The 22,143-nt window shown below is 35.8% G+C and overlaps 1 pseudogene; it reads right to left on the bottom strand.

Moving 5' to 3' along the window:
• Positions 1 to 3,193: 3,193 nt before the first annotated feature.
• LOC114371453 lies at positions 3,194 to 20,687 on the bottom strand (annotated as a pseudogene).
• Between the last annotated feature and the right edge of the window lie 1,456 nt (positions 20,688 to 22,143).

A 22,143-nucleotide genomic window follows, 5' to 3' on the forward strand; every position in this document is an offset into this window, starting at 1 on the left:
TTTTTCAAATCTAACATTCTTATTTATACATTTGACTTTTGTTTTTCAATATGTTTTTAAAATATACATATTTACATTTTTAATTAAAAAAAAATTGGCTCATACCATAGATTTTATTATACTAATACATTTCTTCAAATCTAACTTTCTTAAGTATGTGTTTGACTTTTACTTTTTCAAAATAGCTTATTTATTGGGTCCCATATCTCATTTAATGTTTGTCTCTTGATATTGTAGTTTTCAAAAAAAAATCATCGATTTTAGGATAATTACTTGACAGTTAGTTGTTTTGCTTGCTGGATTTCGTTTGCATGGCTAGCGTTTTTGTGATTTTGGATTTCGAGTTTGAAATTTGGGTTTTCTTTGCCACGATCTTAGTTATTTTTTATTTCAGTGTGATTTGATCATTTTTTCCTTTTCCGTTTAGGTAATCATGATTGTTATATCAGTTTTTTGTTCCTCTTTTCTATTTGACTCTCATTCTTGTGTATAAATCACATGAACTTGTAGGAATTAGGATTTAATGCTTGAATCTGAAATCACCTTTGTTGTCCATTATTGCTTGATGAAATGTCAATTTGATGTGTGCCTATTCGATGATGTCAATAGAAAATCTCTTCTAATGAATTTAAGAACAGATAATTGCACTAAAGAATTTTTAGAGAGAGAGTATGTATGTAAGAGAAATAGAGAAAGTTATGGATGGCTTTGAAATTGAGCTTTGGAAAGTTCTGATATTATGTAAACATTGATCATTTATAAATCAAATTGTTAATCTTGGAAAAGCATGAGTACATGGCATATGATTGTGGTTTGATCTGACAAGTGCCTTCTTGTTGTATGAAGTGCATAAAAAATGAGTGCTAATTGGTTTCATTTGATTAGACTGCTGGCAATACAGGTTAACTTTCTATTGCCCCATGAAATTGTTGTTGTTTACTTTATCAAATTACTTTTTATCATGCACAAGTGTGCATGCACATGCTGCTCTCAAAACCTATTTGTGATTGAACTTTTGATTTATCATTGTGATAGTCTAGCAAGCCAGTCAGGCTGAATTCCAGGTAGCATTGTAGACTCAGAAAGAAGTTGAGCCAATGTTCATTGGGTAGATACTGATGAATGAGAAGAGCTACACCACTACAAATAACATATCCAATTGACAAAAAGGAAAAAATATAAATAAAAGGAATTGTAAAATAAAAATAATGGCAAAAGATATCATTAGAAGTCTAGAACTACATAGAAAAAAAAATCATGAAAACAAAAATATAGCACCAACTAAACTGTACAAGGGCAAAGTAGAGAGTTCTCCGTTATTAATTTTGAAGATCCTTTAAAGATTATTTCTTTCTTCTTTATGTTTGAATCCCTATCCGAACAGTTCTGCAAATGGGGCTAAGACATGCATCTATGTTATGAAAATAACTCCTACACACAAGTAGATAAAGCAACGTTTGCCACTTCAAAATGACACCCATTTAAAAGAAGGGAAAAGTGTCAATGAAAAAATAAAGGAACCAACACTACTAGAAAAATATGATTTGACGACGCACATTCTACGTCGGTGTTGAAGAACCCGTCGTAGTTGTCAACCCGGTGGCATTTACGTAATTATATAATTTTTTTATGTGGCGCGTTTGTTGTACAACGACATTTGTCTATAACCCCGTCGTTGTAGTTTTGATGGAAGTCATCAAAGACGGTGCTTGTAGGTACACCGTCCTAGAAATAGTCACATACAAAGTCGGTGTCATTAAACACCGTCGTAAATTTTGTAGTTTATATAGTCTCGCGGTAAACACCCTCTCTTGTACACTCCAAAAACCTAGCGCCCCCGCTATTGCCTGAACTACTTCATCCCGCCGTGAACTCCGTCCCGTTACCATCCTGACGTTTTGTTTCCCACCGTGAAGTACCTGAAGCCGAAGTGGACCTGCTGCTCCCACCACCGCCACGTAGCCGAAGTCATGCCTTTTTGAGTGGCGTTGCCACCTTTCGAGTGTTCCTAAAGGTAAGGATGTCGAAGTTTTTGAGTTCTGTTTTGGTAATGGTTCAATATGTTATAGTATTAAGGGTTTTTGAGTTGTTCTTTGGTAATGCTTGAATATGTGATTATCGACTTGTTCACTTGCCCTGACAATGTCATCATTCAATATGCAAAAAGGATTTGAAGCAAAATAAGTGAAAATCGTGCCCTTTTGTGTTTAATTGTTAGTATTTGAATTGTTTGTGGTTGTACCTTTACATAAACTAAAAACTCTCTTTCCCAATTGGTATCCCATTTGATTTCCAAACATGCTCTAAGACGCTCATATTGAGAAAGTGATTTCCGAACATGCTGCAATCCCTTTCCACTCATTGTTCATGTTACTGTACTAGTGTTGTTCACACTTATCGTGGGGAAACTCTGCTCGGGAAAAATGTATTGTTATAACCATCCTTTGAAAAAAATAAATTGTGTGAAACAAGTTACTATAGTATACATCTATCAACTGCAGGCTGCTATTTGGAACTAAGTACGAAAAGGTCACTCATAGAAACTAAGTACAAAAAGGTGCGTATCTTCTGAATCTGAAATACAGTTTTGCATCTGTTTCTATTGGTTCCAGGCTGTTATTATATGGGCTCTCTTCAGACTTTTTCGTATTGTCATATTTCATACCAGTGTTTAGTTCAAATTGTCAACTCATAGAAATAATGTTATTTTGTTCTTCAACGCCTGCATAATATTAAAATTATGGTATGCAATTCCTAATAATAAAACCAATCTTCATATATTTTTAATTTTAAATAGATATTGTATTTTTATGATAGATGTGTCAACATAGATCCAGAATTCTGGATGTTGATTCTGTCATTGTTAACTGTGGCTTGTTAGCTATTGGAAATTTGGTTTTGTACTCATTTTATTAGATTCCAATAAGATTGTCTTAGTGAATGATAACTTTAATCTAGACCAAAAAAACTATTGGAAATTTGGAATAGGGAAAGAAAGCCATAGAGAATGGGCAACTTGAAAAATTGTGAAGAGTGTAAAATTTATTACCTCCTTAATTAGGACAGCATAGCATCACCTTCATATATAGCTAAAAGATGCAATAGTTTGTTACACCTTACAAGACAATAGAATAAACACTAGAAATTAGTTTGTTACACCGTACAAGACAATAGAATAAACACTAGAAATTAGTTACCTGTTATTTGCAGGTTGATTTAAAAGAAATGCAACCTCTTTAGCACTATGAACATCCACTACTGTGAGATCAGGAACTTGTGTATTTCCATTTGCGTCATGTTTGATTGTATATTGTTTTCCGGGAGTACCATTTTCCATGCGTGTTGTGGTAGATATCAGATCACGGATCCTTTCATTGTATATTTCCAACATTGACACCTGTAAATTTTGCAAGGAAAACCTTATCAGCAATTCTGTGTCATATTTAAAATTTTATACACATTGCAATGGTGAAAAATTAAGAAGAAAAATACTCTGTTACCTACATTTCATATTTCCAGCCTTGAGGTTGTTGAGACTGCTTTGTTTGAAATATTTGCTCTAATGAACGAGGTATCAAGCCCTTCTCCTCTAGATGTCCAGGCCTTCCCATCATTGTATAGGTTTTCCCTGACCCTGTCTGGCCATAGGCAAAGATGCAAACCTGGAAAAGAAAAAACATCTCCATATTATTAGACATCAATGTATATAGTATATATATTGATTTACAAACATTCATGCTAGAAAGGCAACATCCAACACCAAATCTAACAGATAGACATGTGTCTCATAACACTGATATGTCAGAACCAAAGAATCAAAGGGCAAAGAAGGGCAAAAATACAATACAACATGAAAGTGAGTATAGAAAATAAAGGGTTTTAGAATTCTGCTTTTCCAAAGTTGACTAGTAATAGTGCATTAAATGGTTGATCCATATGTATATACGATTTTAAATGAATAATGCTTTAGAGATGGCAGAAGAACTTTGAAATTACCTTGTAACCATCAAGAGCACTTTGTACAAGCTGTGAAATTTCTACAAAAACTTCTTCTTGTGATGCCTCTGGTGTAAAAACTTTATCAAATGTAAAAGAATTTTTTGGCCTAAGAACAAAACAAGAGCAACATGAGTTGATATTTTTACAGCACAATCTAATTCAAGGAAAATGAAATAAGAATTGTTTAAAATACATGATCACAACAGATTTACCATTTTGGGCTAGGTCAATGGCTCGTCCAGAAGTTTCCATTGATGTTGGATAACTGAAAATCTTGCCTTCTGTGCTACAACTTTCATCAGCTAATAAAGGCCTCACTCGACAGAATACACGAATGTTCCCTTTTAACTCCTATTAATATGAAGATTATTAAGGTGTCAATTATTATTTTATTATTATTATCAACGTTTTGGTTCAGGGAATTACCAAAATGGTATTATGTAATTTTTTCCTCAGCCTCTCCTCTTCTATAAGTTTATATTCAGCATCTGCTAAGCGTCTTTGTTACTCATTCACAAATTTTTGTTGTCCTTTGTACTCTGTCCTTGTCTTGTATGCATATATATTAGACACCTAACAAGGAACAAAATCTATGAATAAGATAAATAATCATCATAATGTATATGTCAAGGACCAACTAAAGAATTAAGCAATTAGGTAAAATTTCACATTCTTTATCTAACAAATATATCAAATGGTTCTATACCTAGTAGTATACAACTATTAAAAAAAATTCTTGATTACCTGCAGCTTCTTCTTTGCAGTTGCTAGTTGCTCTTCCAATGCCTTTATCAGATTATCTTTCAAAGAACATTTTTCCTGGAGGAAGGAAGCTCATCCTCTCATGACTCCACAATAACAGAATGGTGTGATATTTAATTAAAATAAATAGGGTATACAAACCAACCTCCAGATCATTAGCTTTTAAGGTCAAGCTGTCCAATTCAGTGTAGGAGTGTTTCCTAGATTCTTTAACTTTCTCTAATTCAGAACTTAAAGTTTGTACTTGAGATAATTGCCGGTCTCGCTCATCTCTTTCTTGTTGCAACTCTCATCTAAGAGAGGAAACTTCTGTAGCCAGGACGTCCTTCTATTTTATAGCCTCCTCTTGAGAAGACTAATAAAAGAACCAAGGAAACTAGGTAATATATCAGCTGCATGATAAGTAAGAAATAAAAGACAACAAAAAAGACAGCAAAACAAGTTCAATAACTAGGGTCATCGGAATTTTTTTGAAAGATTAAGATAGTTATCTTAAATCTAAAACCAAAAATTGCATGTGCCTAAAATTAAGATAAAACAATATAAAATAAAGTATTACAACAACTCTTAAAACTCTGAAATCAACTAAACTTGGCAGGATATTAGCACTTTCAGTTCTTTGATCCTTCTTAACAAGGATTCTTATGAGATCTTTAGGGCAGATATACCTTAAGATCATATAGTTTCCACTTTCCACTACTAAAAATAATGCAGAAAGACCAAAAGCATCAGGTCCTGTAGGAGTAACATCTTGTTACTCTCTGTTATTTTCACTAATATTCCAATTTCTTTAATATATGAAAAGTGTTATTAAATTCTTGCTCGTGTTTGTATGTTTATTAATAAAAGTTTTAAAATGATTTGGATAAAATGGTTTTTTTGAAATCAATCTTGGTTAAAACTAATTTTGAAGTGATGTATCATTTATGTTTTGTTAGTAGTAAAATTCAATATTTTATCCAACAATGCAAACATTGTCAAACATATTGCTTCAACTTAAAATCCAATTACTTTGTTCGAATCCTAGTACATAGTTGTCTTAAATACTTGAAGGGAGAGTTTTACTGTCAATAATAGTAATCTGAGTTGGAAATTAAAGATTGTCTCCAGTGGAAGATACATGTGATTAAGACAAAAAAACTTAAAATCCAATTATATATTCATATACAGCATGACATTAACTGGAATGACAAGCAAAATTTTACAAGACAGGCGTACTGGATGAATAAATGAAATTGTTGGTTGTGAAATAATGTTATTTTCAGTTATGCTGTATAATTTATCCCCTATAGGTTATTAAACTTTTCCCATTGTCATTTCTCAGGGTTTTTAAACATAGGACAACCAAGTGTTATTGCCATTGAGGATCCACAGGTTTTGTTGGAAGAACTGCCTTTTGCTTTTATAAAAATGAATATTTTCTTTCTATCAAAATAAATAAAGCAAGAAAGTGGATTGTATATGATGGATTATTCATGATTTTCCTCGTGCTTATGTTTGCATTTCTCAGTTATGAGCTTATTTCAATTTACTTGGGAGGAGTTTTTTTTTTTGTTATGGGTGGGGATAAAATAGGGGGTTTGATTGTTGCTGTTGTCAGTTTCTTTTAGTGGACTCTTGATTTTGTAGAGGATATTGAACAGTTATGTCGTATTCTGTAGCTTCTTTGAATCTCTTTTGCTTCTCTTTCCAAGCTGCAGGATATTTGATAATTTTCCTTTTAGTCATACTTGTTCTGTCAGTTGCATTCTTCCACAACCTTTCTCTCTTTATTTGGTCTTTCTGATTTTTCAAAAACAAAATATTTGGAGTCACTATTTCCAATTCCAAAGCCACTAGTCCCATGCTATTTTGGAGCAGTTACTGAATATTTTACCAAGGAATATATTAAAAGTGGAAATTGGAGATATTTGGGAACCAAAATTCTAGGAAAAAACTATTCATACTAGGGTAGTCTACGACAGATTATCTAATCTGGGGTTGAATAGTCTTGGAACTCTGTCTTCACTGGTTTCTTTAGTAAATGCCTTGCAATTTATTTTTTTATAATATGAAGTTGATTGACACAAATTATTTTGTACATATTAGGCAAATTTTTGTCATCGATGTGGTTGATTGACTAAAGTTTTATTATTTTTCTGGCTGAATCAGGCACCAAAGAATCACATTGGGAAGAACTCCTTTAATTATTTGCAGGTTTGTTTATTTTTTCTAGTAATTGATATTTATTATAATAGTTTTAAAAATGTTTTTCAAATTCCACAAATGACAAACATGTATCTGTTTTTCCTTTTTATTCATGGCATGTAATTGTTCTTTTGAGCCCTCTACTATGATCTTTATTATGTCCTTTTGTCGCAATATCATACAATTACTAATGGAAATAGCTGGCATGCGATTTTAAGGGGTTGCATAACATGTTATTTTCATGGTCTTCTAAATTGACCCTTTGTGACATATAGGATCAAAACGTATGATCCATTCAATTCTTTTTACTAAACTACTTGACCTTTTTTAATCTTTCCCGTCATAGTAAGCAAGTATTTTTACATGACTAACTTAGCAACATATGATATCACGTCATAATTGTGTGCCACATTAGTTTTTTTTTTTTTTTTTTTCTGTTAGCATTAGATGATAATAACTAGGACTTGCTTCCAGCTTATATATAACAGCTATTTTGTCTTTTCCTCATGTTGTTCCTCTAGAAACCTCTTTCCACACCACCGTGGAATTTTCCTGCTCCTGTTGCACAAAACACACACTATTTTTTTGGCTCAGCAAAAGTAGATATATATTATATATATAAAAGAGTACCAGAGGTACTATAGGTACAAGTATAGTTTAAACACATAGCAGGTTCAAAAGATGAAATTAACATTTAGCTATTATGGACCAGCTACACCCCATAACTTAAGTACATATATGCTGCACCTCTTGGAAGAGGTCTCAGCATGTACCCTCCCTTTCTAATTACACAAAGGCATCTGTCAAATTGGAAGACCACTGATTAAAATGTGTATACAAATCTTTCTCCATAGCTTTAAGCCAGGACCAGACTAGAAGAAGCGCTTCATCCATCAGCTTGCTTGCATTAAAAGTTTGGTTATCAAAGACCACCTTATTTCTATGTTGCCATATGGTCCTTGTGAGGGCTATCCACCAATAGCTCCATCTTATGTTCGTGTAGCATTCCTTCTGTTGTGCTGCATGTAATGATCTTCCTGTTCTTTCGGGAAAGCACCCACTAAATTAACCCATGAGAGTGACTACCACCACAAGGGGAGGACCTTACAGCAATTGAAGAAAAGGTGTGATGCAACCTCCTCCGAATTGTTGCATAACGGGCACATTGGGTCACTTATCTCTACTTGTCTCCCTCTTAGATTCATCTTTGTTGGTAAGCGGTCTTTGATAAGCCGCCATGTAAATACCGCTGCCTTAGGTGGTATCTTAAGTTTCCACAAAATCACAAAAATCCCATCCTCTGTGTCCCCCCTTATTTCCTCTGCTTCTATTATAATTCACGCTTGTCCTTGTCCTTGTGTTGGTTCTTTCAACATAGGGTTTGCACTTTCTAATCAGAAGTAGCCAAGACCAGGTACAGAAAGTACCGTGTTAGTTCAAAAAAAAAAAACTTTCATCAATTATTATGAAGTTTATTCAGTAGAGTAGCCTTGTAGGTGAACTATGTGTCAGCATTTTGAAGTTTGATTCTCTTTTATATTGATTGAATAGTTGTGTGTAGAAACTAGAAAGGTCAGTTCAAAACTTCAAATATTCAAAATGAGTATCAGGCAGAAGCTGCAACAGATAGTGTTCTGGACCAGCCTAGATTTGGAACAAAATTTCGGTAATTTTTTAGTACTTAATCTCTTCTAGTTATCCTCTACTGTTTTTTTTTAGAAAAAAAATAAATCAAAGAGTAGAGTAAATTTCACTAATCATCTTAGGAATTTTGTGAAATTACACCAACTTTTCATATTTTTTTAACATTTTTAGCAACATTTGAGGAATTAGTGTAATATAGAAGAAGTGTTGGTCTAATGCTTTTTAAATAATTAAGAAAATTAGTATAAATGTAAAAAAAATGTATAATTTCACAAAAACTTGTGGTTAGAATTTTTTTTAAAGACATGTTAGAGTAATTTACTCTAATACTAATAACCATACATGATCAAAGTCTTATTTTAAAGGAAAAATAGTACATATATTCTAGGAAGCAATTATTTGTTGCTTTTAGTTACTTTGGTTCTTTGATGTGAAAATGTTGGGGGAGATGTGTGTACTTAACACGCTTCCCACACTGTAAAAAACAAAGACTCCACTTAATCAGATGTGCACAATTTTACTAATATTACTTTATCGAATTTCCCTTGACTGGAGTACCACGGTAGTTATATTGTAACAAGTAGCTACGTCCTCTACCATTATCATGTACTATCATAGAAAGAAGAAGAACATTATCATTTAGAGAGTGCCTTTATTATTAAGATTCCACTCATGCCTTTCCTTTGACCAACAAAAGATGCGAAGAAGGAGTGTGCTTAAAAGAGTGTATTCCTGTCATTTCTTTTGGGAGAAAGATCAATTCAGTCATTTGCCAATAGACTTTTCTCCCATGACCTATACATGCACTACATAGTACATAGTCATACTCACATGCTTGTCCGCATGCCTCCACTCTAAACTGAAAACGTTGCAGACAATGGTAACTAATTGATGAATAATAGTAACATCCAAAAATCCAATTACATAGTTGGCTCCAAGCAGATAGCTAGAGCCAACAAATCATGACAAAGGGGGTGTATTTAGTAAAATGGGGGTGCAAATAGTAATTTTCAAATTTGGGCCCTTCTAGAGGTTTCTGGGCATTTTCTTGCTTAAGGTGGAAGCACCCTAGCTCCCCTAGGCTAGCTGAGCTCACCTGGGCGAGCTAGGTGGCAACCACCTCCCCTGTGTTGTTGAAAAATGGGCTTCCGGGACACCCGTAATGCTTTCGTAAAATTCCCATAACCCTAAATAAGCATATTTCACTTAATATGGGTGAGAAGGAAGAGAAAAAAGAAAAAAAAATCAAGTCCTATAGGCTTCCGTAACTTTTCCGTAAATTACGAAAGAAGGGGGGTGAACATATCTAAATAGGGGGTGCGAATAACAATTTTGAAATTTTTAAGTGGGTCTACCAAAGTATTTTTCGAAGCTGGATTGCTTCTGAAGGAAGCAACCCAGCTCGCCTGGGCGAGCTGGGCAGCAACCTCCTCCCCTTTTTCCTATAAATAGTCTGAAGGAGGTTGTTTTAAGGATCCCTTAGCCCCCTAGCTATGTATTTCAGCTGTTTTTGGTGGAAAAAATTGTTTTCGTGAAGAAAATCCAAGCTGAGATGCTTCCGTAACGCTTCCGAGATGTTTCCGTGAGCGAATTCGTGAAGGTTTTCTGTTGTTCTTCACCGTTCTTCATCCGTTCTTCATTCGTTTTTCGTTCTTCAACGGGTAAGTTTTTGAATCCTAGACTTTCAATTCATTTCTTGTTTTTTTGGCTTTCATCTTTATTTCGTTCATTTTCGATTTTCTTTACTTTCGTCTTTATCGCGCTTTTACCATTTATTTAAGTCGTTTTCTCACCTAATAAATGATAAAATGAAATTCAACCTATCATTTGTGTTGTAATATCATTTAATCACTTTTAAAACAAAATCTAACCGATCGTTCACGCTGTAACCTCAGTTTAACTAAAAAAAAGCAAAATAAATAATAAAATAATCAAAATATCTTGAAAAATAAAAATAAAATAATTAAAAAAAAGCAATTGGACGTTTTTCTTTGGAGGTTTCCTTAGATCAGTTGACTAATAACCAAAATAAAATTATATATATATATATATATATATATATATATATATATAATCTCTAAATAACATTTAAATAAAAATTGATCCATAATTTCCTATCTCTTTATTTTTATATTAGCATGTTTATTTAATTTGATATTTATTTATTTATTCTAGATGTTTCTTTACTTTCTTAAGTATTATTTTCAATTAAACTTATTTAATAAATAAATATTTTTAATTCAATGTAGTCTATATCATACTTTCTGCTTACAATAATTTTAATATATTTTATTTACTATAGTAATTTTAATTTACTAACAATTATATTTTAATAATATTTTTTAGATGAGTATTCAATCAACTCAACTTCAAGTACAAGGATCAATATCAATCTAGACAATCCTGATTTTGTAAAGTTCAAATAGAGTAAAATGAACTTCCTTCTTTTATTTTATTTTATTACACATTTTGTAACATTCAACAAACAAAATTGTTAGTTTATTCTAATTCTTTGATTGATGTAGCTAAAAAATTATAAATTTCATATTAAATAACTACTTTGTAGAAAAAATGGAGCAACATTAAATAAAAGAACTATCTTCTCCAAATTCTACCAACATTGATCTTGACAAGAGAATGTCAAAAAATAGAAGATCTTTGCAAGATATAATGTCCATGAGATGGGTATCAAAATCACATGTATGCAACCCTATCATGACCTTCATGTTCATAATATTCAATAATACTTTATTTTTTCTTAGTTTTAACATATATAAAATAACAGGATAATGTGTTCACAATTCATGCAACAATCAATGAGATCGATGGTTCGGTTGAATTTTGAATTATGTTGCATGTGAGAGATGGTAAAAGAAAGTTACAAAAGAGGGAAATCAATACACTTGCAGAGAATGCAGACAATCATCCAAGTACCCAACAAGGTTTAATGTTTTGTATATAATGAATTATTTTTTATAACATAATTAAATAAATATTAAAAACTTTGAAATCTTGTTTGGTTCAAGATAAAATTGAAAGTATATGATGACACCAACGTAGCAACATTCACAATTTTCGATTGAGATGTGTAACAAATTCTAAACACAAAAGCATTTGAACTCCTTCACACCCGAAATGAAAATAAGGCTAACATACCCCATATTAAATACCTTTTACAATGGCACTTTCATCCACAAATTAATATTTTTATGAAAAAAGGAGCCCACTTCAACACAACAAATATCATCGGATGAGTCAGGTGAAGAACTAATTATAAGTTAAAGCCTAATGTTATTTTTGACGCAACATTGGTTTGTTTTTGCATATTTTACCTTTTCTGGTTTATTTCTTACTTTACAACATCGGTTTTTTTTAACATCAATTTTTTTATAACCGATGCTAAAATTAATATTTTTAACCTTGATTCAAAACCGATGTTAAATGTCCAAAATAAATGATGTTAAAAGCATTTTTTCTAGTAGTGTGTATTGACATTATTGTTTTCATTATTTTAAACATTTCTTTTATCTGATACTAATTATTCAATTATTTTGGGCTAAATTTGAATTGCCTAAAAACTATGTGGACTAGTTATGTTTTTCAATTTTTAAGTTTGGGGTAATTTAAAAAACAAACAAGATATTAAAATAAAATTGCAAGAAAACAACATTGGTTTTTAGAAAAATCAATGTTGGGAATGTACGACAACATCGGTTCTTCTAGAAACAAATGTTGTTGAGCAGAAAACAACGTCGATTTTAAAAGTCATTAATAATTAACCGATTTTACACTACTAGAAAATACACTTTCAACATCGGTTATTTAGAACATTCTACATCGGTTCTAAAATCGATGTTAAAAGTGACGATGTTGAATGTATGAATGTTAACATCGGTTTTGGAGAACCGATGTTATCATACATATGACAACATCGGTTCTCCAAATACCCGATGTTAAACACAATGAACAACAGCAAAAAAAGTGTAGGCATGATGAACGTTGACATCGGTTTTCCAGTAAAACCGATGTAAATATGTTAGTTTAACATCGATTTTCTAGAAAAATCGATGTTAATATATGCCCTTAACATCGGTTTTGCTAGAAAACCGATGTCAACGTTGATGATGCATACACTTATTTGGTGTAGTTCTTTGTGTATAACATCGGTTAATTATAAATAACCGATGTTAATATTCAAATATTCACATCGGTTATTGATAATTAACCGATGTTAATGTACACTAGTTAACATCGGTTTTCTACAGATAACCGATGTTAAATTACAAACACTGACATCGGTTATACATAAAAAACTGATGTTAATATACAAACGTTAACATCGGTTTTCTATTATAACCGATGTTGGTTATGATATTAACATCGGTTTTTGTTAATAACCGATGTTGTTTTCAAATATTTTTTTTATATATACTTTCTGTTTTTACAGTAAACCCAAAATTGTACCTGTCAAATGCAATTTCAGAAGACCCAATTCACAGCAAATAAACATTTTATTATGCTCTCAAGCAGTTTTAATGATAATAAACATCAAATAATTGATTTATATATTATAAAGAACTATCAACAAATGAATTGAATGTTCATGTTACATAGAAAATGTAAAAAATGTCAAAAATGTTAAAAAATGTCCCTAAATCCTAGGCCTGATCTCTAATTCGGAGATAAAACTGTGCCCACTGGATCCGCAATGCTTTTAATCTCTCAGGCTCCAATGGTCTAGGGTCGTTAAAATATTGCATGATTAAATAAATCATATTAAGTTAATAATGTAATACAAATTATAAATAAATCGATTTTCTTTGAAATAAACTTACCGCTTCCCAATTATTTGTAAAAGTTCCTAAAATGATGGTGGACATCCAGTGGATGACATAGTAGCCGCACTCAGTAGTTCCTTTTTGTCTATTACACTAAATACATAATGAAATTTGGATATTAATTAAACAACTAGTGTACAGACACATAAAGAAATATATATAAGTAGAAGTTTTATGTAAATGACGTACCTTGACGACAATTCACCTAGCAGGAGCCTTTGATTTAGGCTGTGGAGCATCATCAAGACCCTTGATAGCACTGTTCCATATGAGTAACAATTAAAAACTGGTGTTGTACGTTGAGGTATTACAATGCAAATGTATTGAAAACAACACTAACCTATTAATAATCCCCTTAAGGTAGTTGTCTGGCCTGTTATGCAATGAACAAAACCAGACAACTAAGTGTTCCTTGGGCAGGATGACCACCATCTGCCAGTGTCCGCTGCAGTGGAACCTAAAATGGGTTAGTACATTAGTAATCATTAATTAAATTTTGTTATTTTGTGACTTACCCATTTAGGTAGGCTCCAAGATACACATCGCGCTGTGAACTCTGCATCCAACTCTTTATGTAACTTTCAGATTCAAACTGCGATTGCCCAGACCTCTGAATGGACTGAGGCTCGAGGAATCCATAGATATCAGAATTTCCCGCTCGCATACATGTTTCAGTGAGATGCCTGTTTATGTTAAGTCAAAGTTAAATATTTATGAATTGAAAGCCATAACTTAGGTAAATAAAAGCCTTTTATATAAAGACTTACATAATCCACAACTGTAACACTGATATGCTGAGACATTGACCACCGTGTGCGATTTTGGAGAGGTCTTCGTGCTTTATGTACAGGGGGAAATTTGGATTAATGACCCCGAACACGGTGGCATCCCATCTAACCTGATAAGGCCTCAAGAAAAGCTCTAGGATGGTCAATGTCATCAGATAAAGCAGATCATCGACCTCCGAATCGGGCTTCGGAGGTGGTTTTGGCGGAGACACAGCTACCTATTCATGAAACAAAGTTAAATAGCCTAATTTGAAAAGAAGAAACATATAGTAAGGACAATAAGTACCTGCTGTGATAAATACTTGACCAGATGTGTCGGCCAAGCAAGGAAGGTGTGAAGTGTCTGCCCCACTAAGGAAACCTCATCAGTGGGTACAGGAACTGGAGCATCTGCATCTCTAACCTCCTCCACACTCACCTTTACTTGGCCAGGCAAAAAAGGAGTGTTATGAACAACAGTGGATCCCTCATAAACTCTCCCGATGGCAACCAGGCGTGTAGGATCTGCTTCTATGTACAAGCCGCACCTGTCAGAGTCATCGGTCTCAGGATCGTTTCCTGAGGGATCAACACAACTCCCCTTTGTGCTCACTCGAGGACCGGAGGGACCAGGACCAACCACAGGCTCAGGAGGCACTGCAACTCCTTGAGATTGCATCTGCGACTGAAGGTGGCTGAAGGATGCCATGACCTGCCTCGTCACTTTCTCTGTGATGGACTCCTCTAGCTGGTCCCTGATTTGCTGGGTCAGCTGCTGTAATTCGTCAGGAGGCAAGGAGGAAGCGCTGCGGGACGTCCGTGGAGCCGATCGAAAGTATTTCTTGATGGTGACACCGGCTCCAGCAGCACGGACACGTCCAGGGTGCTCTGGACGTCCAATAGCAGCGGCCAGAACATCCTGACGTCCATGGGGGACGAACGATCCCTGTGTGGCCTGCTCCTCAAACGAATCCTGCACAAAAAACACACAGTGGTACATGGCATTCTCAAAATATTCAAACATAATTGTAATGGTTAGTTGAACATGAATACAATCTTCTCAGCGATTTCCTTTGCGGCCTCAGTCGTCATCTCCCTTGTCTTCTTCGTGCGGGCCATCTTCCACTTCACGTAGCGTCTGACCGGGGATGGAGGGTCGATGACGCCATCAACGCTTCCTGACTGTGCAGCTTCCTGCATCTTCTTCTTGGTTTTCTTAGCCAGGAGCTTCTGCTCCAAATAAGCATAACCCCCACGAGACAAAACGTGGGGGGCAGTATTGTGCTTCTGGATGGCCTGTGCCTTCATGCGCACATCCTGAAAAAATTAAACAATAATGTTTGAAATGGTTAGAATGAAGTATAACAACATCATGTTTAATATGAAAAACAACTTAAATGGCAAAGGAACATACCTCCCAAGAAGGGTCTCTGCGAGTCTGGCAAAACTGGGCCCACTTTTCCTTGCTGATGCCGTATTTGTCACAGACAGTGTCCTCGACACCGTCCTGATCGGCTGCAAGGGCCCATTTCCTCGTGAGGTCTGATTTAAACTGCCTCCATCTCTCCCCCATGGTCTGTAGTAACTTCCTTTTCGTCCTACTGTCAGAAGCCTCTGGGATATCAAATTCCGCTTGACAACATGAAACAAAGTTTATTTGTTACAATAATGAAATTTTTTGGCTATTAATTACACATAATCAAATAAGAAAAGAGAAATACCTGAATATCCTCCCAAATCAGGTCCTTCTGAGCAGTAGGGACCTCCTTCCAGTTCTCGTAGGTGATGTCCACCTTATCACGTGCCACAATCCCCAAATATGTTCTTAATTTCTTCTTGTGGGGACCGTCGGCCTTCCCTGTAGCAGGATCAACATGCACCACTGGTCTCTCAACACCAGGTGGTCTAGTGGACAACGATCGTAGGCGTGAGGCTTTGTGTGTCCGCTTCACGGCAGACGTCGAAGCCGATGCATTCGAAGTAGGAGGAGGAGGAGGAGGAGAAGGAAGAGAAGGAGGAGGAGGAGGAGGAGAAGGAGGAGGAGCAGTAGTGGAGGCAGGTGGAGAACCCATGATCTTTTATACAATAACATACAAAATTGGATTAATGAAAAGAGGATTAGTGATAAGTTTTTTTTGGAAGGCAAAAGTATAAGATTATTAAACAAAACCCCACCACATAAGGAGACAAGACAAATTAACCAAAGGACTCTGAAAGATACCTTGTGCTTTTTAATTGTGATTTCATCCATGTTTTCTTTGATATTGATTTTCTTAGGACTTCATCCATGTTTTGACAGCATTTGATTTTCTTTTTTGCAGAAAAGAAAGAGGGGAATGAGCAACAATTTGAAGGTTGTACATTCAGGAACTAAAGAATTCAAAATAGCTAGTAATAAGAGGGATTTTTTTTTGGGATTTTCTGAGCACCAAGAGCAGCTACGCAAGAAGCTTGCACTTGAGGAGGGAAGGATATTTGCAGCTAATGAACAACTTTCTTAACTATTTGTCCTTCAGATTTTACTGTTTTTTTTTCTTATATGTAAATATAAATAATATATGGTTATGCCATAGGGACATGGTCATTTTTACCCCTAACAATCTTAGAAGTAAATATAGACTATGTTTTTACGCCATACCCTTATACCATTTATATTTACATATCAGCAAAAAGAAACAGTAAAATCTTAAGGACAAATAGTTAAGAAACTTGTTCATTAGCTGCAAATATCCTTCCCTCCTCAAGTGCAAACTTCTTGCGTAGCCGCTCTTGGTGCTCAGAAAATCCCAAAAACAAATCCCTCTTATGACTAGCTATTTTGAATTCTTTAGTTCCTGAATGTACAACCTTCAAATTGTTGCTCGTTCCCCTCTTTGAGAATGAGGAGGATCTTTATAGGACTTCATCCAGCTGATGTTTGTCGGCAGTTTCATCATCCACCACCCTTTTCTTCTTTGCCTTCTCACGTTCATTGTTGTTAAACCCATATTTATGCCTTCTTCCCTTCATGTCTTGTTTGATCACAACTTTAGCTGAATCTCCCATCTTCAGCATAGTTTAATCTCCTGTCTTATTGTCCAATGCCAAATTTTGATGGCCTGTATCTCTTTTGTTCGTATGTTCTACTGCTTCAGCTTCACAATGCATAGAGCAATCAGAATTTTCGAGTCATCACCAAAGGCTTCTGCATCAGCGTTGACACTCTCCACCCTCTTTGGTTTATGCTTCTGTGTTTTCTTCCATGCTTCCTCCTTATAATTCTCAAATTTATTGGAGGTCCCACTAGAAGGATCAGCACCAATTCGTGCCTGTTCCTCCTCTACCAGCTCAATATCTTTCCTTTCACCTTTGCTTTTGAAAACTACACTGTAATTTACAAAACAAAAGTTGAAAGGAAAGATATTGACCTAGTAGACGAGGAAGAAGCACAGATTGGTGGTGATCGTGCTAGTGCAACCTCGAATAAAGCTGAGATTTATAACGAGGAGGCACGGAAGAAAACACAGAAGCATAAACCAAAGAGGGTGGAGAGTGTCAATGCTGATGTAGAAGCCTTTGGTGATCACTCGGAAATTCTGATTGCTCTATGCATTGTGAAGCTGAAGTAGTAGAACATACGAACAAAGGAGATACAGGCCATCAAAATTTGGCATTGGACAATAAGACAGGAGATTCAACTATGCTGAAGATGGGAGATTCAGCTAAAGTTGTGATAAAACAAGACATGAAGGGAAGAGAGCATAAATATGGGTTTAACAACAATGAACGTGAGAAGCCAGAGAAGAAAAGGGTGGTGGATGATGAAACTGGCGACAAACATGAGCTGGATGAAGTCCTAAGGAAGCAAATTGAAACAAAAAACCGATGCCTCAATAAGAGAAAAATGTAGTTGTCACTTACTAGGTTTGGTGACCTCTGTCTCTGCAGAAAATTACATTAGCCGATGTTAATCAATTCTCCTTCATCATGATCATTTCGATTTGCATGAACGTCGTCAGCTTCTTCTTCTCCGACAATGTTACCAGTGATTTGAGCGGTCAAAGGACTAACATAGGTGTCCATGTATGAATCATCATCTTCTACATTAACACCAACTGTTTTGCCCTGCAGAACCACGCACCACCTTTCATCACAAGGGTCTTGCACGTAAAATACTTGTCTAGCTTGTTCTGCCATGATGAAAGGGTCATTGTGGTAACCAAGTTTCTTTAGATCTACCAGGGTAAATCCTATATCATCGGTGCGCACACCGGTGTTGCTGTCAACCCATTTACATTTGAAAACACATACTGTAAATTTCACATAATTAAGCTTCCAAATTTCATCAATGAACCCAAAGTAAGGGATGGAAGCTACACAGGGATTCGCATCATTGACACTTGCAAAGTGTTGAGATTCATCCCTTAGGGTGACCCCGCTGTTCTGCATTGTACTTTTGTCATTTGTGCTTTTGTGTAAAATGAATACCTGTTTATGTCGTATCCTTGCCAGGTTATAACATTTCTTTTAGGCCCATCTGCTAGTTTTCTTAATGTTTTTGAAGCATTCTCATCTGCAAAGATTGTATCTTTAAACCAATCACAGAAAGTTTTGTTATGCTTTTTCAACACCCAATTCTTTGACATTTTCGGATTATTCTGTTTGACTAAAGCTTCGTGCTTAACTATGTATGGCAAAACTTCATTACTGTTGTTCAAGACATACAAGTGAGCTTGTAACAAATCTTCTACACTTGGAGTGATTACCTGCAGTCCTCTTGAACCCTTACCACCCACTCTGTCATCATGCCGACACTCAGGAAGCCCAACAGCTTTAGCCTTCTCTGAGTATTCTGAACAAAATTCAATGGCTTCTTCTGCAATGTATCTCTCAACATTAGATGCTTCCGGACGATATAGATTCTTTGTATACCCTTTTAAGAACCTCATGTATTGCTCAACCGGGTACATCCACCGTAGATAAACAGGACCACAACATTTGATTTCTCTGACCAGATGCACAATCAAGTGAATCATGATGTCAAAGAAAGCAGGGGGAAAATACATCTCCAACTAGCACAGTATAATTGCGGCCTCATTTTCCAACTCATCAAACATTACTGGATCAATCACTTTGCTACATATAGCATGGAAGAAAAAGCACAGGCGAGTTACCGTGAACCTGACTTTGTTTCGCAAGATGTCTCGTATAGCCACGGCTAACAATTGTTGCATGAGCACGTGACAACCGTGAGACTTTAACCCTACAAGCTTAAGCTCCTTCAACTGCACAAGGCTCTTAATATTTGAAGAGTATCCTTGTGGAACCTTCACCCGACGAAGACACTGACAAAAACTTATCTTCTCCTTCTTGGACAAAGTATGGCAGGCTGGGGGCAAGTAAATTTTCTTCCCATCAGACCTTGGATGCAACTGTGATCTTATACCCATATCAGCTAGATCTTGACGGGTATTCAAGCCATCCTTCGTCTTGCCTTGAATGTTAAGGAGCGTCCCAATCACACTGTCACAAACATTTTTCTCCACATGCATAACATCAATACAATGTCTAACGTCAAGATCACACTAGTACGGAAGATCAAAGAAAATGGACCTCTTCTTCCATATGCAACTCTGACTTTTATCCTTCTTTTGGGTCTTCCCAAATACAGTGTTCAGGTGTTGAACCTGCTGATATACCTGCTCACCAGTGAATGGTATCGGCACAATATCATGCTCTTGACTTCCATTAAAAGCTTTTCTCAGTCGTCTGTAAGAATGATTAGGTGTTAGAAAGCGGCGATGCCTACTATAGACTGTTTTTCTCCCATGTTTCAGTTGTGTGTAACTTGTATTTTCTTCACAGATGGGGCATGCATGATGACACTTAACACTGTAACCGCTGAGATTCCCATATGCTGGGAAGTCATTAATGGTAAAAAAAGCATTGCACGCATTTCAAACGTCTCCTTGCGAAACGCATCAAACACTACAACCCCCTCGTCCCACAACTTTCTCAGATCTTCAACCAACGGACTTAGATAAACATCAATGTCATTTCTTGGCTGTCTTGGGCCCGATATCATCATAGACAACATCATGTATTTTCGCTTCATGCACAACCAAGGAGGCAAATTGTAAATTACTAGCAGAACTGGCCATGAATTGTGTTGAGTGCTTAAGGTGCCATATGGATTCATTCCATCATTGGCTAGTCCAAGTCAAATATTTCTTGGCTCATTCCCGAAATCCGGATACAAACCATCAATCTTCTTCCACTGGGAGCAATCAGCCGGATGACGGACCATTCCATCAGAAATCCTTCCATTTGCATGCCATGTAAGGTCTTTTGCGTCGTCCTCATTAGCAAACAAACGCTTAAACCTTGGAATGATTGGAAGATACCACAAAACCTTCGCTGGGGGGCCCTTGTTGGAGTTTTCATCAGAATTGCTTTCCTCTTCATCCTTCACTTTGTACCGTGCAGTCCCATAGACAGGGCATTTGGACATTTCTTGGAATTCATGCCTGTAGAGTATGCAATCATTGGGGCAAGCATGAATCTTCTAATACTCCATACCCATGGGACACAATATCTTCTTCGCCTTATAGTAACTTTTAGGCAGTGTGTTGTCCTCTGGAAGCATATTGTGCACTACCTCAAGCAGTGAGGTGAAACTTTTGTCACTCCACCCATACCTGGCCTTCACATTAACCAGAATTAACACCGCAGACAACAGGGTTAAGGAATTCTTGCACCCTATATACAAAGGCTTCTTTGAATCACTCTGCAATCCTTCATACACAAGGGCGTGTGCTTGTTGAAAACACTCTTGTCCAAGGTCACGAATCATGTCTTCCAAGCGATCTCCCATTTCTACATCAAACGGTTCAGATTGGGACCCAGTATGCATGTCAGTCACTTCACCATGCCATATCCACGTCGTGTAATTCTTCTTCATCCCATCACACAATAGATGGTCCCGTATGTCGTCAAGTAGTTGTCGTCTTCCATTCAAACAGTTGATGCAAGGACAATAATATTTTCCTTCTTCATTCGGTCGACCTCTTTCTAAAGCAAATTGCAAAAACTGCTCGACGCCATCCTCATATTCTAGGCTCATGCGACTTTGATTGATCCAACTTCGATCCATCTAAGCAAATCCATGGATGCAAATCTCACTTTTTTATTTATAGGTGTGGCCCTATCCCATTTAGGAAGACTGTCTTTTATGTTAGCCTCAAACGTCATGGTTAGCATTATTTTGAACAATTTGAGTAAATTTCAGCAGCATTTCGTATTGGTCTCCAAGTACACGACATGACATCGGTGAAACGAATTTCACGATAATCAAGTATGCACTCAGAGAACAACTTGAAATGCATTCAACCGAAATTTCATCAAATTAATCAAAATAATAATAACCTAACCGAATGAGTCTAACATAAAAATACAAGTCTCCCCAAACTGTCCAAACGGACAATTCAAGACTAAATACAATGACTAATGCAAACTATCCGCAAGAATCATTGCATTCAGTCTCAAATGGGAATCTACGATTCACTCAGCATGAACAACAGTTATTTATATAGCAAATTACATTCAGCACGTATAACAACATTCATGACATACAAGAACATTCATGACGTACAAGAACATACAAGGACATCAACAGTTGTGTGTGTGTGTGTGTTTTGTGTTTGTCTCTTTATGTGTGTGTGTGTGTCTGTCTGTCTATGTGTGTGAGTGTGTTTGTGTATGTGTGTGTCTGTGACTCAGTGTGTGTGTCTTTGTGTGTGTGTCTGTGGCTCAGTGTGTTTGTTTGTTTGTCTGTCTCTTTATGTGTGTGTGACTGTGTGTGTGTGTGTGTGTGTGTGTGTTTGTCTCTTTATCTGTGTGTGTGTGGGTGTGTGTGTTTGTGGTTGTCTCTTTATCTGTGTGTGTGTGTGTGTTTGTCTCTTTATGTG

Source organism: Glycine soja, chromosome 10 (assembly GCF_004193775.1).
Source record: "Glycine soja cultivar W05 chromosome 10, ASM419377v2, whole genome shotgun sequence".
NCBI classification, from domain to species: domain Eukaryota; kingdom Viridiplantae; phylum Streptophyta; class Magnoliopsida; order Fabales; family Fabaceae; genus Glycine; species Glycine soja.